This window comes from Macrobrachium rosenbergii, chromosome 4, assembly GCF_040412425.1.
Source record: "Macrobrachium rosenbergii isolate ZJJX-2024 chromosome 4, ASM4041242v1, whole genome shotgun sequence".
NCBI lineage: Eukaryota > Metazoa > Arthropoda > Malacostraca > Decapoda > Palaemonidae > Macrobrachium > Macrobrachium rosenbergii.
The window spans coordinates 29,420,015-29,438,160 of record NC_089744.1 but is presented as its reverse complement, the minus strand read 5'-3'; the positions used below and the strand labels follow the sequence as shown (position 1 = coordinate 29,438,160).

The following is an 18,146-nucleotide window of genomic DNA, read 5'->3' as shown; positions in this document are numbered from 1 at the left end:
AATGCTTCAAGCGTGTCTACTCCTTTCCTTAAATTCAGGAACCTACACTTGAGGTGGTTCGGATGTAAAGAGCACTGCTAAAACACAACTGGGAAAGTTTAATAAAAAAATAATGGGTGAAATTAAACGGTGAAGTGGCAAAAAGCCACACAGCCTAACGAAAATCCTTCTAAGCTGTTATAATCCACCTCAGTTTGTTCCCTAGTCGGGGTCGCTGTTCTGAACGAGCCTTTTCAAGGTGTTTCTAACACTTCATGAACGGTTCATTTCGTAATCTGCTCTGGCTGATGTTTTACGGACAGATGTCCTTCTTGACTTAAACTGCCCCCAACCCCCACTCCCACAACATCCCCATTTATTCGGGCTTGGGAAATCTACGCGTTTGAAAATGAAAGATTTTTTCAGTATTAAATGGAAACCGTACCTTAAATGTAAACAAAAATGAATAAAGAAGGTCCACAATGTATCCGTCCGTAAGACTGACTTTGTGTGTCTGGCTGTCTGCAGCTTCGTCTGTAAGATATAAGACTGACTTTGTGTGTCTGGCTGTCTGCAGCTTCGTCTGTAAGATATGAGTCTGACTTTGTGCGTCTGGCTGTCTGTATATTCGTCTGTAAGATATAAGTCTGACTTTGTGTGACTGGCTGTCTGTACGAGTATCTTCGTCTGTAAGATATAAGACTGACTTTGTGTGACTTTTGTGTGACTGGCTGTCTGTATCTTCGTCTGTAAGATATAAGACTGACTTTGTGTGTCTGGCTGTCTGCAGCTTCGTCTGTAAGTTATAAGTCTGACTTTGTGTGACTGGCTGTCTGCAGCTTCGTCTGTAAGATATAAGACTGACTTTGTGTGACTGGCTGTCTGCAGCTTCGTCTGTAAGATATAAGACTGACTTTGTGTGTTTGGCTGTCTGCAGCTTCGTCTGTAAGATATAAGTCTGACTTTGTGTGTCTGGCTGTCTGCAGCTTCGTCTGTAAGATATAAGTCTGACTTTGTGTGACTGGCTGTCTGCAGCTTCGTCTGTAAGATATAAGACTAACTTTGTGTGTTTGCCTGTCTGCAGCTTCGTCTGTAAGATATAAGACTGACTTTGTGTGACTGGCTGTCTGCAGCTTCGTCTGTAAGATATAAGACTGACTTTGTGTGTTTGGCTGTCTGCAGCTTCGTCTGTAAGATATAAGTCTGACTTTGTGTGTTTGGCTGTCTGCAGCTTCGTCTGTAAGATATAAGACTAACTTTGTGTGTTTGCCTGTCTGCAGCTTCGTCTGTAAGATATAAGAATGACTTTGTGTGTCTGGCTGTCTGCAGCTTCGTCTGTAAGATATAAGAATGACTTTGTGTGACTGGCTGTCTGCAGCTTCGTCTGTAAGATATAAGAATGACTTTGTGTGACTGGCTGTCTGCAGCTTCGTCTGTAAGATATAAGAATGACTTTGTGTGTCTGGCTGTCTGCAGCTTCGTCTGTAAGATATAAGAATGACTTTGTGTGACTGGCTGTCTGCAGCTTCGTCTGTAAGATATAAGAATGACTTTGTGTGTCTGGCTGTCTGCAGCTTCGTCTGTAAGATATAAGAATGACTTTGTGTGACTGGCTGTCTGCAGCTTCGTCTGTAAGATATAAGAATGACTTTGTGTGTCTGGCTGTCTGCAGCTTCGTCTGTAAGATATAAGAATGACTTTGTGTGTCTGGCTGTCTGCAGCTTCGTCTGTAAGATATAAGAATGACTTTGTGTGACTGGCTGTCTGCAGCTTCGTCTGTAAGATATAAGAATGACTTTGTGTGTCTGGCTGTCTGCAGCTTCGTCTGTAAGATATAAGAATGACTTTGTGTGTCTGGCTGTCTGCAGCTTCGTCTGTAAGATATAAGACTGACTTTGTGTGACTGGCTGTCTGCAGCTTCGTCTGTAAGATATAAGAATGACTTTGTGTGACTGGCTGTCTGCAGCTTCGTCTGTAAGATATAAGAATGACTTTGTGTGTCTGGCTGTCTGCAGCTTCGTCTGTAAGATATAAGACTGACTTTGTGTGACTGGCTGTCTGCAGCTTCGTCTGTAAGATATAAGAATGACTTTGTGTGACTGGCTGTCTGCAGCTTCGTCTGTAAGATATAAGAATGACTTTGTGTGTCTGGCTGTCTGCAGCTTCGTCTGTAAGATATAAGAATGACTTTGTGTGTCTGGCTGTCTGCAGCTTCGTCTGTAAGTTATAAGTCTGACTTTGTGTGTTTGGCTGTCTGCAGCTTCGTCTGTAAGATATAAGACTGACTTTGTGTGTCTGGCTGTCTGCAGCTTCGTCTGTAAGATATAAGAATGACTTTGTGTGTCTGGCTGTCTGCAGCTTCGTCTGTAAGTTATAAGTCTGACTTTGTGTGTTTGGCTGTCTGCAGCTTCGTCTGTAAGATATAAGACTGACTTTGTGTGTCTGGCTGTCTGCAGCTTCGTCTGTAAGATATAAGTCTGACTTTTGTGTGTCTGGCTGTCTGCAGCTTCGTCTTTATAAGTCTGACTTTGTGTGTCTGGCTGTCTGCATCTTCGTCCTGTAAGATATAAGACTGACTTTGTGCGTCTGGCTGTCTGCAGCTTCGTCTGTAAGATATAAGTCTGACTTTGTGTGTCTGGCTGTCTGCAGCTTCGTCTGTAAGATATAAGTCTGACTTTGTGTGTCTGGCTGTCTGCATCTTCGTCTGTAAGATATAAGACTGACTTTGTGTGTCTGGCTGGCTGCAGCTTCGTCTGTAAGATATAAGACTGACTTTGTGCGTCTGGCTGTCTGCAGCTTCGTCTGTAAGTTATAAGTCTGACTTTGTGTGTTTGGCTGTCTGCAGCTTCGTCTGTAAGATATAAGACTGACTTTGTGTGTCTGGCTGTCTGCAGCTTCGTCTGTAAGATATAAGACTGACTTTGTGTGTCTGGCTGTCTGCAGCTTCGTCTGTAAGATATAAGACTGACTTTGTGTGTCTGGCTGTCTGCAGCTTCGTCTGTAAGATATAAGACTGACTTTGTGTGTCTGGATGTCTGCAACTTCGTCTGTAAGATATAAGACTGACTTTGTGCGTCTGGCTGTTTGCAGCTTCGTCTGTAAGTTATAAGTCTGACTTTGTGTGTTTGGCTGTCTGCAGCTTCGTCTGTAAGATATGTCTGACTTTGTGTGTCTGGCTGTCTGCAGCTTCGTCTGTAAGATATAAGACTGACTTTGTGTGTCTGGCTGTCTGCAGCTTCGTCTGTAAGATATAAGACTGACTTTGTGTGTCTGGCTGTCTGCAGCTTCGTCTGTAAGATATAAGACTGACTTTGTGTGTCTGGCTGTCTGCAGCTTCGTCTGTAAGATATAAGACTGACTTTGTGTGTCTGGCTGTCTGCAGCTTCGTCTATAAGATATAAGTCTGACTTTGTGTGTTTGGCTGTCTGCAGCTTCGTCTGTAAGATATGTCTGACTTTGTGTGTCTGGCTGTCTGCAGCTTCGTCTGTAAGATATAAGACTGACTTTGTGTGACTGGCTGTCTGTAGCTTCGTCTGTAAGATATAAGACTGACTTTGTGTGACTGGCTGTCTGTAGCTTCGTCTGTAAGATATAAGACTGACTGTGTGTGTTTGGCTGTCTGCAGCTTCGTCTATAAGATCTGACACCGCATTCGAACCCTTAAAAGAGCACTTAAGTAAAAGTAAAAATCAAGATTTCCACCTTAGAAAGGCAACCGTCTCTCCTCTTTCTCTACGACAAACAACAATAAATTTCTCTTCCCTTAAAAACACCCACTTGGGATGAGAGGAGGAGGAGGAGAATATGAAAACATCAAAAGCAGCGAACCTCCGATATACCTTTCTTCCACAGATAAACACGCAAGCAGCTGGGGGAGGGGGCCGCAAGGCAGACACCGTTTACTGATATTCGGGGTCTCGACAAAATCCTCCAGAGAGGAGGAATTATCGGTTAAAATGGACCAGCTGAGCTAGTGAATTTATTCCCACTAACGATTGAATTCTGGTCTAGACCTCCCAGCATAACAGGTGAACCAAACATACGGTTTTGCGGCAAGAACTGCGATTTTTTTTTTTTTTTGGGTGGGGGCGGGTTCTATCTTAATAAGCCTGATCTGAAATGTAATTTCTATTCATAATTTTTTTCTTTTTCAGAAAAAAAAAACTTATGGTGGTTTCCTGTATTATAATGTTGATACATCACCTTGTTGGAACCAATCTTCCAAGCGTCATTACTGAACTTTCTCTGAGCACTTAAAAGTCTCTTCCTGCTCCTATTACGATTTTTGATTGGTGAATGGATCATTCCTTTGCTACCCAAGTATCAAATCAATTTTCAACCAAAGTCATGGTAGATACACATATACAGTTATTCCCAACGCAGGATAAATTCGATATTATTATTTTGCGACTTAATATTTGAATATACGATAAGGGACTGGAATCCTGACCAGATGTACTTTGATCCTCAACTAATTAGTCCAAGCAAAAATCATGTCATTTTAAAGTCACAAAAAATAAGGTTAATATCTACGATGCACGAAGTACTCCGCAACGCTCATCAACACTGATTATGCTTTATCATGAAATCATCGACTTAAGATGCATCAACTATACTGTATGACATTAGGGAAGGAAAACGCGGCTCGATTTAGATATAACGAATTTTCTTACCTCTCCACTTGACTAACGAATCGTCACCTCCATATATAATCGGTCCACAGCGAGAGAAACACCTTCCCAAATTATTTATAGCCTTAACGGATCACAGCCAGCTGATTCTCCATTCTCAGTCTCCAACTCACTTTCTGAGAGCAGTGACTTCAGGTCCAGAGAATGAAAAATTAACACCGTTAACATGTTTTTATGATGAAGTCCATTTTCATTACAGCCAAAAACTGCCAATTCTCCACATCTATCTGACACTTGTCGGTTCTGCAACTGAAATGGTTCGTCTTGTGCTTAACGCGAATAACAAGATTCACGATGTATCTGAACTTAAGACATAATAATCTATAGTGATTAAAACAACTTCATTAATTGCTGTATATTATAATGAGCCATTAAGGACGACTATTGCTGTTGAAGACGAAAAACGGGCGTTCAAACCTGACCAATACGTAATGGTGAATGAGGTCACGATTGAATAACAATACTACTATTAAGGAGAACATCAGGGGACGTGGTAACATACCACGTATTGCTAATGACTACATACAATACAATTAAGAATTAACATATAAACGAGACGAAGAACGAAAGGAACAAAAACAAATGATAAAAAACCAGACGGAGTCTTGGAAATGTGGAAGTCAAAACCAACGGACTTCGACAAATACAGTTCACAGCAGAGTGAAATCTACAAGTTCTAGGTCATCTTAGGTTGAAGACACCGGTTCGTGTTCAAATGACATCGGTAAACAAGATCATGATCAATTAACACTGGTGTGGTTTATGATCAAATGACAGCCCAGAGGGCGATACTCGAGAGATTATCAGAAAAGCTGTACATAAACCTCAGGTAATGGATGAGTTCTCCAGTTAATAAGGTATTAAGTGACCAAGGGAATGATGGCATACTAATACTGAAGAATGAATCATCAGCAAATCAGTAATGTATCTCGGCTACTTGTTACAAATGCTTTTTAATAAGTGAGATCTCTTCATTCTGTATTTCTCTTTACCTTCTCTTATTTCCTAATGAGCACCATATTCTTTGGGAGCTTGAATTTCAAGTCAATGGCATCCCGTGGTGGGCTTGTTCTATATGAATAGTGCTCATATTCTGAATAATAATAATAATAATAATTTGGGCCCTAAAAATCTTCAACATGCGAATGTGAATAGAACTGAAAGACAAAAAGGTATTCTTACTTGAGAAGAACTGTTCTACAGCTAGTTCAGTCATAACTAAAAGGGTGTTTAAGAAAATAAAGGACAAAACACGACGAAGCGACATTATGTTACGGTGCCATGCATGACAACCATCCCTCCCCCTCCCCGGCAACTTAACCCTCCCCACCCACTCCTCGTTCAGGTATTCCCTACCCTGGAGGAATGAATTCTTTCTCTCTCGCTAGAAGAGAATGGACCACGTGGAAAGAGATGGGAAAATAGTGAGGCACAAACGAATTGAAAGAGAACCAATAAAAAACCAAAACAGGAATTACTGTGTTCTGTGAGTAACAAAACGAAATGTGAGCATTCTACGCTCCCAAAGACCCTCCCGTAAGGAAGCGGAGAGCATACCTGTATATGTATGCATGGGTACTTACTTATAATTTTTACTCTTTAGTTACGTGTAAGTACTCTGAGAATTAATGTGAGGCAAAACACAAGCAGCTAATTTCACCAGGTCACTCGACAAGAGCATCGGTCATTTATATCTGGTCAACGTAACTTATACGGAGATTCAGTAACAAATTAACTTTAAACAGACAACAGAGATTTTTCCTTTATTACCAAAGTAACCAATTTGATTAACCTAGTAATTCTAAATATTCTAACGCCGAAGCCAAAATGACCAAACACTTCCAAACAGTGAAGCGGAGGCAAATTCAAAACTGCCATTTTTTCCTTTTGTGATCAATCGGTCGTTCATCGTAGAGGCAATAATACAAACCTTCCAATCCGAAGCTCGAGGAAGGACGATCGAAAAAGAAGAAGAAGACGAAGACGAAGCATTAAGGCAACACAGAAGCAATCAATAATCTCCTCTGTGACACACATACCACCAAGACTCGTATCTCGGTGATGCATGCAATGACTCCCACCCCCTTGCAACACACAGGCAACAGGAACTGTAACTGCATTGTTCATCATCGCAGCTGTGACCATGAGTCTTCTTATCCAGTTAGCCACCTCGTGATGGCGGTCGCACTTGTCAATCTTATCACCAACTTTATCGGTATTCGAGAGGTTTTCTCGTCTTTCTATTCCAACACAAGTCATTGTATATTCTTGTAAGTCCATCATCTAAAAGCAGTGCCTTTGGAGTTGGGATGCGTAAACAAATTACACATTAACTGTAAGATACATACTGTACATATATGTACATGTATATATATGTATATATACATAAGTGTATATATGTATATATATATATATATATATATATATATATATATATATATATATATATATATATATATATATATATATATATATTCATCACGTTCCATATTTTCGTGATTCAGTTATACACACACACACACACACACACACACACACACACATATATATATATATATATATATATATATATATATATATATATATATATATATATATATATATATATATATATATATATGTGTGTGTGTGTGTGTGTGTGTGTGTGTGTGAACATAAAATATTTCTGTTAAAACAGAATTCCATCTAATAATGGGAGCCCATAAAAGAACCAAAAGGGTAAAAATTATAGCGTTGTCTTCGAAAATATAAGGCTATAATTTCTATTCTTTTGGTGTTTTATGAGCTCCCTTTATATATATATATATATATATATATATATATATATATATATATATATATATATATATATATATATACACACACACACACACACACACACACATATATATATATATATATATATATATATATATATATATATATATATATAACGTAGTGTGTGCGTGCATCATGCGCTTGTGTAAATCTATACAAGTACAAAATTACGCAGTATGAACCCAGCTCCGATAGTGAAAAGTAAACCAGCCACAAAAATATTCCTTCTCATATCTTCAAGAGTTCTCTGTCTCTCTCTGTCCGTGTGTGTGTGTGTCTGTCTGTGCCTGTGTATCTACAGAGAAACAGATTCACCCCTCGGGTTGGAAACCGAAGATCAAAGTGACGTCAACGCTAAAGCACGTCCTTGGAAAGGGTCACACACACACACACACACACACACACACACACACACACACACACACACACTCAAACGCCAACACAGAGGACCTCGGCCACGCAGGAAATTCCCTAAATGTCTCCTCACCTTTATCTTACTATAGCAGCTCATTCAATGAACAAAGAACACAGGAAGGGTTTAAGGAAGAGAAAGCAATAAGTGGGAAGGGAAAGAGAAATGAGAACGATTCTCCGAGTCGTTTTCTCGAAGTCACTGACTATTTTATATATTTCGGCATGACCATAGTGCTCGCTGAGAGAGAGAGAGAGAGAGAGAGAGAGAGAGAGAGAGAGAGAGAGAGAGAGAGACTGAATTGCTATACCGACTTAGGCACTATTCTTAGCCACTAAACTTTAGAGAGAGAGAGAGAGAGAGAGAGAGAGAGAGAGAGAGAGAGAGAGAGAGAGAGAACTACTGTACTATTCTCATCCACTAAACTTCTGGGAACTGAGCATTCCTTGACGTGAACCGAGTTGTTCATTGCATTCCGATGCAGATAAGAAAATTTTCATAGCTTTGAAATATATTCCCATTCTCTTCCTGGGAATAAGGGTTATTAACTTTATCTTGACAACATCCCAGGAAAACGGCAACACGATATGAAATCGCTTCTCTGCCTCCAAATACGTGGGGGCAGTTTTCTTGCTTCTCAGAAACAGAACTTCACGTTCGATGCTCTTCTGTTCACGGAAATGTCGACGACACACCTGGCCTGGTCATCGCTGGAAATCAGGATCCCCTCCAGGTCATAAGCCAACAACCTTTTTACAAAGCCTAGTTATAATGCTATCATTGATAAGTCAAAGCTTTATTTTGTAGGCAAAAACCAAGAAGAATTAGCCTGTGGCCATATGATATCAATACTTGTGAGGGTGATGTCATCAGAAGAGTACGCTCGGTATGCACATTTCAAGGCTGAATGCTCTCTCTCTCTCTCTCTCTCTCTCTCTCTCTCTCTCTCTCTCTCTCTCTCTCTCTCTCTCAGTCATGCTTGTGAGTATCCAGGAATTTCCTAAGAACTTGCATCCTATCTATAACCTTAGGGACTTTGATATTTATTATTTTTTTTTAAATATATCTGCGAGCCGTTTACCAAAACACATTAATAAGTTCTGAAATTTTATAGTCTGTAATGAAATGCGTTTATGGCCCCGTAAATATCGATCATACGAGTACAAACAGACGAATAGAGAGCCCTATAAATCATACGCATAAGTACTATACGTACGAGGGAAAATAGAGAATGAATGAATATATTCGATGCAAGAAATTTAATACGTACCTATTATGTATATAACAACCGCATGAAGTACCAACGGAAATATGACATTTTCCTCACATTAAAATTTTTCTAATTCCCATCATTGATTAATACGATGGAAAGGGATGAAAAATGAATTCGAAATGTAAGAGAAACTTGAATAACAATGAACAACAAAGCACACACACACACGCATTCCACCCTGAATGCGAACAAGAACCCCCCCTTTTTTTTTTTAACTCTTCCAGGAAAATTAAATTCTCTGACCAATTGCCCCACCTCTTACTTTTTCCTCTCAACTTGGAAAATAAGGAGCAGGTCACAGATCACGCGCCAAAGCACTCATGAATATGAAAATTATCTGGGAGCATCCGGCGAGGCGGCAATAGGCGGCAAAACGACAAAAACACACAATGAATAAAAAGCTGGAGGTTCTCAGGAGCCACTCACACACTCACTCACTTAAGAGATGAATCTGAAATCTCGTCAGCGCAAAAGAACACAAAGACGGGACCATTTTCCAGAACATCAAATGGCGTAACGTTGTCATATAAAAAAGGAAAAATAAACGGCAAAAGGGACATCTTGTAAATGATGCCTTGAACGAGATGTCAATTACAACAATAGTTAAATATGGCCAGAATATATTCACTTAGAATCCTTCATATTACACCTTCCGAGAGACGGTGTCAACCCAATCAACGTTTTCCGACGTCTAAAGGGAAGCTTCAGACAGGAAGCATTAAAATGATTAACAAAAGCACTTGTTGAATTTGCTCTTACTTTAAACAGAAAAGGGTTTGTTCACTTTGTCTTTTAAAGGCAAATACAAGCCTGGAAGATGAGAAACCCACCGAGGGTTAAGCTGACCTTGTGTAATCACGGGTTCCACTGAAAATATCCTTTTGTAAAAAGGATGTTTTAATCGAGCGATTAAAACATCCCGAAATTCGAATTAATATATACAATATTTGCACGCCTTCCGCAGTCTCAATAAAAACTAAATTGTATGTAACTGATAATTTCAACTGGTCTTCTTGTCTGCTCTAAGATTTCTCCGAAGCTCTTGAGCGTCTGTGTTTTGAGAAATCCATGCTTCCTACCCTTCATGGAACACTCTTGAGAATGTAAAGAAACTAATGCCTCCTTTTTGAAAGGAGGGATATATAATTCACACATGCATATATATATATGTGCGTATGTGTATAAATATATATACACACATATATATATATATATATATATATATATATATATATATATATATATATATATATATATATATATATATATATATATTACACACACACACACCTGGTGGCTCTTAAGACGTGAGAGGACAATGATCACTGACACATTCACTCTTAAAACTGATGAATCGTGAATGAACCCCGTGCTGGAAACTTCTGCAGAACTAGCCGCTTAATACACTTGGTAATACAAAAACACAGAAGGCTCACCAGCGAGCCTTTAACCCCCTAAACACATTGATCCTCAGACCTCTATCTTTCACTTCACATATACATCCCTTTCTAACACTTCCGAATCGTATACCCTTTTCACCAACCTATCCCTCCGCTAACTCTTTGACCTTCCTTTCATTTCTACTTATACCACAAAAACAATGTAAACAATTCATCTCTACAACCTCCACCTTCTTTCCCTCACACTCAACAACCACACTTCATTTCCATAGTGGAGAACTGGTTCAACAATCCATTTATGCACTGCTACCTTGGCCTCCACATCTCACCTACCATGAGATCCACTTCTTCTCTGATCCTACCTCCATCTGAGACACTAACTCTCAAATGCTTAAAGAACTCTCTACTCCCATTATCTACCATCCATGAAAACCTTCACAGCTTCATCTTCCTAGTCCCAGTTTACCCTCAACACCTTGTTTTTGCTTACATTTATTCTAAACTTTCTTCTCTTGTAAACTTTCAAACTTTCACTAATCTATACAATTTCTCTTCACCACCCCAAATTAGTATGGAAACATCTACCAACATCCACTGTACTATCTCTGATTTCTCACATCACTTCATACATTAAAATACTACACAGCTATGGAGACGTAATAAACTCTTATCTCCGCCTCAATTTTACACCAAACCAGGCACTCCCTTGCCTACAAATCTAACACTCGCTTCATTTTCATCATCGACACTTTCCATATATCAATTCTATCAATCATTCTCAAGGTCTATGTGTACTATAATAAAGCATTTCCCCTTTACTTTCAAACATTTTACATACCTTTTTTCATAACAAACGCTTGACCCACTCAAACTCCATCCTTGTCTAGGCAAACACTGTTCTTTCCCTATTAAACCTTCTGCTATCTGTCTTAACTTCTTATTGAAAATGCTATCATATACCTTCCTTGGTAAACTCAGCATGTTATGCCCTATAAACTTCTGTCTCCTCTACCATGTGTCTGTATGTATGTATGTATGTATGTATGTATGTATGCATGTATATTTTCTTTATATATATATATATGAATACATATTATATATATATATATATATATATATATATATATATATATATATATATATATATATATATATATATATATATATATATTACACGTGTGTGTGTGTGTGTGTGAGAGAGAGAGAGAGAGAGAGAGAGAGAGAGAGAGAGAGAGAGAGAACAATTCTCCATGTGTAAATATTTTCCAGGTAATTTATGTGATATTTGTCCCAGCAACCTCACGCTAAAATGTTAAAACGACGTACTCGATAATCTGGAAGGAACTCAATACTCTCCGCTGTCTCTCTCTTCCTCCCTCTCTCTTTCTCAAACACACACAAGAATAATCAAGAATATTATGTTATTCTAGTCTACCGATAAAACGAAGAGGATTCATGAACATTAATTCTATTAATATGAAGCGAAGAGAAGCTTTCCAAGGGAAAGCCCTCAGAAGAGAGAGAGAGAGAGAGAGAGAGAGAGAGAGAGAGAGAGAGAGAGAGAGAGAGAGAGAGTCATTTGTCCCAGATGCGACCTCCCCCGAGGTTAAGGCAACTCACAAGCACGCACAAGTACCAAAACAAGCACACGAACTCGAGAGTGACCCTCCGACCTTGTAGCAGCTGGATAACGAGGGGGAATTCGGGGATGAAGAGAAAGGGAAACGGAGAGAGAGAGAGAGAGAGAGAGAGAGAGAGAGAGAGAGAGAGAGAGAGAGAGAGAGAATATTTCATAAGGGAAAGGAATCAGTGAAAAAGAGAGCAGTAATAATAATATTAATAATGATAATAATATACATGGACCTTGAAAAATAAGCAGAGTACACATGGCATACTGAAGACAAGGTGTTATAACAGAAATGAATTAACCATGAACCACGACAAGGGATAGAACTTGCTCGGCACAAATACTAAGCATTAATATAGATAATTAAACAAGATTAATATGTAAATGCAACATAGACTACACATGTAAGTATACGAGTGTATATATATATATATATATATATATATATATATATATATATATATATGTATATATATACATATATATATATGTATAATATGTATATATATATATATATATATATATATATATATATATATATATATATATATATATATATAAACTAGAAACTTGCTTCGCCTCACACGATAAAAACGAAATACAACAATAAAAGGAACGACTGGCTGTGTGTGTGTGTGTGTGTTTGAGAGAGAGAGAGAGAGAGAGAGAGAGAGAGAGAGAGAGAGAGAGAGAGAGAGAGAGAGAGAGAGAGTACTGTTACTCGTGTGACACTAACACACACTTTCTCTGCCCGAGGCCTCTGCATCAGAAGCAGCTGGAACGTCAGCTCAGTCCTAAGGAAAGTCCACGACCTTAAGACTCTTCCAAAACAAATGAAGAAGAAGAAGAAGTAGAGGAAGAGCTTAAAACAAAATGAAGAAGATTATCGCAGCATTCAAAACCGACACTTATCGCACGCAGTAATCTAATCAAAGAAGAAAAACACTAAACGTTAACATTCCTTAAACATACAGTGAAAACATGGGAATTCTTCATACTTTCTCCATATATAATTGAATGTAAAAGCTGCAAAACCAATAACAGGAACAATAAGAAGAAAAGAAATATATGCAAAAACATTTTTTCACTATCCCGTATTTTTCCTCCAACAAAATGGACTGCCAATCTTTCAAATAGGAAAGTGTCAGCGTCAGCCTCGGTGAATTCCTTCAACCGCTCTCTCTCTCTCTCACACACACACACATACACATACACACACACACACACGCACAAGCAAACTTCTAGAAATGAAGCGTCAACGGACTTCTGCTGTTATTAAGTGCAAAGGAGGGTACGATCGTGGATCAGGTGCATCAATCTACTTCACGTGAGACAAGAAATGGCTTCGATAAGGAACATCCACAACAGAAAAACCCGTTAAGAGAGAGAGAGAGAGAGAGAGAGAGAGAGAGAGAGAGAGAGAGAGAGAGAGAGAGAGAGCTGGAAAGAATGTAGGAGAATACTGGAATACTGGAAATACAACTACTGGTGTATTAGCACGGAGGAGGAGGTTCGGGTGAGACCAGGAATGTAAAGGACGAGTTCTACTGCTGGTATGCTGACAACCTACCTACCACCAGCGCTTTGTAAGTCTCGGGGCCAGACTGACTGACCAAGACGCACACACTCGTCAATCAGTTCAGTTTTCTCAGTCGACCAGACAGACTCTTCAACGTTGTAAAATTAGCGTGACGGAAATCCGAACACGTAAATTTAAGAATTGAAGGAAAAGCATTCAACTTGTACACACTGGCAAATGTGAGGGCTGATAACTGTCTATATCTCACACGAAGATGAGATTCTTGATTAACAGTAAAGTCAACCCAGCTCTTCCTTATTTCCCTCATGAAGAAAAAAGGACTTATTTAAGAAGTATAATAGAAAAAAAAACTATGCGTGAATACAGTGTGTTTCTATAAGAACGTTACTCCCTATCCTAGTTCACGACTGCTTCGTTATGATAAACACTGTCATAAATATGACGACACATCTTGAACACTGGCAGAGAAAAGGACTTCAAATGACTCATTAGAAAGCAACGTGAAAAGAAAACAAGAGGGCAAAGGGAAAACGTAATCCAACCACGTCCATAAAACAGCCATACCCAGCGTAGGCGTGCATGCTGGAAAAACAAATACTCGTGTATAATCACAGTAAGCTTCCATATAAATGCCATCCGATGAAGTGATGAGCAAGCAAACAGAGAGAGAGAGAGAGCGCTCAGATACAGTTATATAATATCAAATCTCACGGATTACTATACTCAATTCTTATCTTATCCTTTGAAAAATATGCGCCCCGCACTACATCTGCCAATCTACACACAAACACACACATACATCCATACAGACACAAACAGGTAAAAACAAATTAATAAGCAACCTTTAAGAGAGTCATCTTGAGATTCAAGGAAGACAGATAATCAAAACAGAATCGCTGATGAGGGAGATCGCCAGAACTACGCACAGAATAAATTTTAAAACCAAGACGAAGTAAAACAGCGTTCTGCAGATGGTGTTTAGGGAGGGAGTGAGGGAGAGGGAGAGGGAGGGGGATGCCATTAAGCGAGGGAGGGAGGTCCCTGTGAAGGGGAGAGAGAGAGAGAGCCTCCCTCAAGAGCTGCCCAACAGGACAACGATGACCTTGAAAACTTGCAGGACCAGTGCGTGCGCAGACGAGAAAATACACACACACATACATTTGTATGTATACACATGAACGCAGGAGGGGATCAGACACATTTATTTTAAACCCATATTTAAGTTAATCTTTAAATTAACAAAAACTTCGCAAGATATTTCAGAAAAGCTAACAACTGCATCAAAAACTCCCTTTCCTTTGGAAAACAGCAAATATCACATCCCATGTACTCCCCGAGGACAGCGCAAATGAAGGTATTATTCGCCTTTACTACACTGCCAACTTAAGACGACTTGACTCTCACCAAATTCCTATCGGGTGTGACGCAGAATAAAATATAAACAGCACTTTATATAACCTGCCCATTGTTAGCCAGCTGATAATGTCAGCGAAAAAAATCCATTCAGCACTACAATTGACAACTGACCACATGCGACTTGTTTACACATCCACCTTAAGTTGAATTCACAACAAGAACGAATTCATTCATGGATAGTCTTACTACCGAATAGAGTAAATCGGCTTTCATTGATGGGAATAATTCAAACCACAAACGACAACAACGTTTCTTGCTTAATTTTATATTTTCTCTAAAATTGATAACTAAATGGGAGGCACTTCGTAAGAAAATTAAAAGTTTTCGACAAACTTTAGACAACTTTTAAGACCTCTTAGCAACACCAACAACCGAAAAACACTGACTGAACTTTTAAGACCTTTTAACAATACCAACAACAGGAAACTACTGACTGAACTTTTAAGAACTTTTAATAACACCAACAACCGCAAAATACTGACTGAACTTTTAAGACCTTTTAGCAACAGGAAAACAAGATCTTGACTGAAAACAAAGAGAGCTGCGTACCTTTCGAATGTACAGAAAAGGTGATACCCAGGAAATTCCATTACTGACACGAATGTCACGTGCGATTTTTATACACAACATAACTTTCACTTTGGTGTTAAAACAGTCGAACATCGTGTCAACTTTTCAATCGATTTTTCCAAGTTTAAAAATGTAAATATTTTTCCGTCACATCCGTCGAAATGCACACATAAACAAGCGATCCACAAAGCAACCGAATAAGATAAATTCTTGAAGAAGAAGAAGAAAAAAAAAAAGTGTTCATACAGGGTCGACTGATCGCGACGCTTTCTCAAGCTCAAAGGGGTTGGGCCTTTTCACTAAGGTCACACACGGTATTGGCTTTCTTAGACCACGGTCTGGGCTTTATAGACCATGGTCTAGGCTTTCTTAGATCTTGGTCTGGGCAGCAATAGGAAAGTTGGACCCTACTGGCAGAGCAGATAAGACCGGTCCTGAGGTACAGTGCAAGTTCGGAGACTCAGCTCTGATCCTAGTTATACAGTGCATGAGAAATCTTGAAAGACAATGGTTATTTAAACGTATTACAAAATACATACCAAATTTACTAAAGTGTATGTCTCGGCTCGTCTAAATATTACAACCATATGAATCTTCACCCAATAATGGACGCTTTATGAAATCAGCATAGTAGAAAGCAACTCTCTTTGAACCAGTAACTATTACGTACAAAGCCTAAGAACAGGAATAGTATACTGTGTACAGTATACCTTCAGTAGCCAGCACCAACTGCATTCACAAAATGTTTGCACTCCAATTAATCCGAAAAACGCTTTTCATAATCTTCTTCATTATGTTTTATCCTTTCAAAACTTAAGCAGTTGGAATCAGCTGTTTTTGACGATATCTTTTCCATCTGAAGTACAAAATATTTTGGCGATTATAAAGTGCATTGAGATAAAAGTCAAACAAAGTCTAATTAAAATCTTTTACAATAAGGGTGAACTGGTGACAAGGTTCGTTGTTCGTGTGTTAAAATCTGACGATTTAATAATCCTCCGTGGTAAAATCATCTAAGAGAATCATCCACGTTAATGCAATTGCACGACATCCTCAGAACTACAGAGGACATTTTGGTAACGAGTTCTAAACGGAAGAAGTTCACGTGCCTCGAGAAAAGCAAGTTAAAAAAAAAAAAAAAGGTCTTGCAAGAAAGCTATCACATGACGACGTATAATGGCAATAAATTATTATTCCAAGGGGATTCTCATCATGTGACGTCAGCACGTGGTATGAAGTCATGAGGTACTTGAGAACATCCGTCAAGTCCACAGTGGTGATTCACTAATCCTGAAGGATCTTTCTGAAAGCCACTGAAATCATCTCTGACGCGTCCTAACTCGTTAAATCTTATCGGGGGGCGGGTCTCTCTCTCTCTCTCTCTCTCTCTCTCTCTCTCTCTCTCTCTCTCTCTCTCTCTCTCTCTCTCTCTCAACAGTGCATCTGGAATGCGGGTTATAGCAAGGAGGTTACTATAACCTTCTTGGGTTATAGTAAACCCTGCTAACTGATCAAGAGTTAATGCAGGCATAAGGCCTGTTTAATCTTACAGCAACAAAACAAATGGTGGTTATTGGATGTTTTCTAACAGTTCAATATACAGTACAAATCAGTAAGACCCTGCAGCATTTAATTTTTCACATATTTATTAAATTTCCCTAAAGTTTAAGAGCGAGACAGAGTACGAAAGAAAAAAAAAAGGGGGGGGGGTTATACACGACACAGTCGGACACAGTAAAGCTAAACTGAAACAAAAATGAGGACAAGGAATTTAATAATGAGAGAACATGGAATCTAATAATAACATCATGTGAAATAAAAAGAAAAAGAAACTGATCGATCAAGCGAAACAAAAAAAAAGGGGGGGGGGGAGAACCAAAGAAAACACAAGTGGACTTCATGACTGTTTATACAAACAATAAACTAACAATCTGTAAAATGTAAAGAATACAGTCAACTGCTGTCACTTAAATCAACTTCGATATGATTGCCCAGCATTTACCTATCTGCACTAACACAACACAAACGCAAGGCCGCTCGTCATCTTTCTTAAAAATGAAAGCATTTCTTTGGTCAGTAACTTTCTAAACTCCTGTAAACGGATTACACACACACACACACACACATATATATATATATATATATATATATATATATATATATATATATATATATATATATATATATATATATTATCACTATATGATATATATCACACACACATAGATTATATATACATATATATATGATTATATATCACTTTAACACAGTGATTCGTAATCACACTACCACAGGTGAAAAATAAGAGACATATATGTAGGTCGTAAATATATATTATATATATATATATATATATATATATATATATATATATATATATATATATATATAACTGCAAAAAAAAAGTTTACATTCCAGTAA

At 38.6% G+C, this 18,146-nt stretch overlaps 1 protein-coding gene across 1 annotated transcript in view; it reads right to left on the bottom strand.

The window, feature by feature from the left end:
• LOC136831518 (membrane-associated guanylate kinase, WW and PDZ domain-containing protein 1-like) overlaps nucleotides 1-6,786 on the bottom strand; it is a 266,401-nt gene extending 259,615 nt beyond the window's left edge. Inside the window, exon 1 of the mRNA XM_067092239.1 lies at nucleotides 6,601-6,786. The gene's annotated coding sequence lies outside the window, so the exon portion shown is untranslated. The remainder of the gene's footprint in view (nucleotides 1-6,600) is intronic.
• Between the last annotated feature and the right edge of the window lie 11,360 nt (nucleotides 6,787-18,146).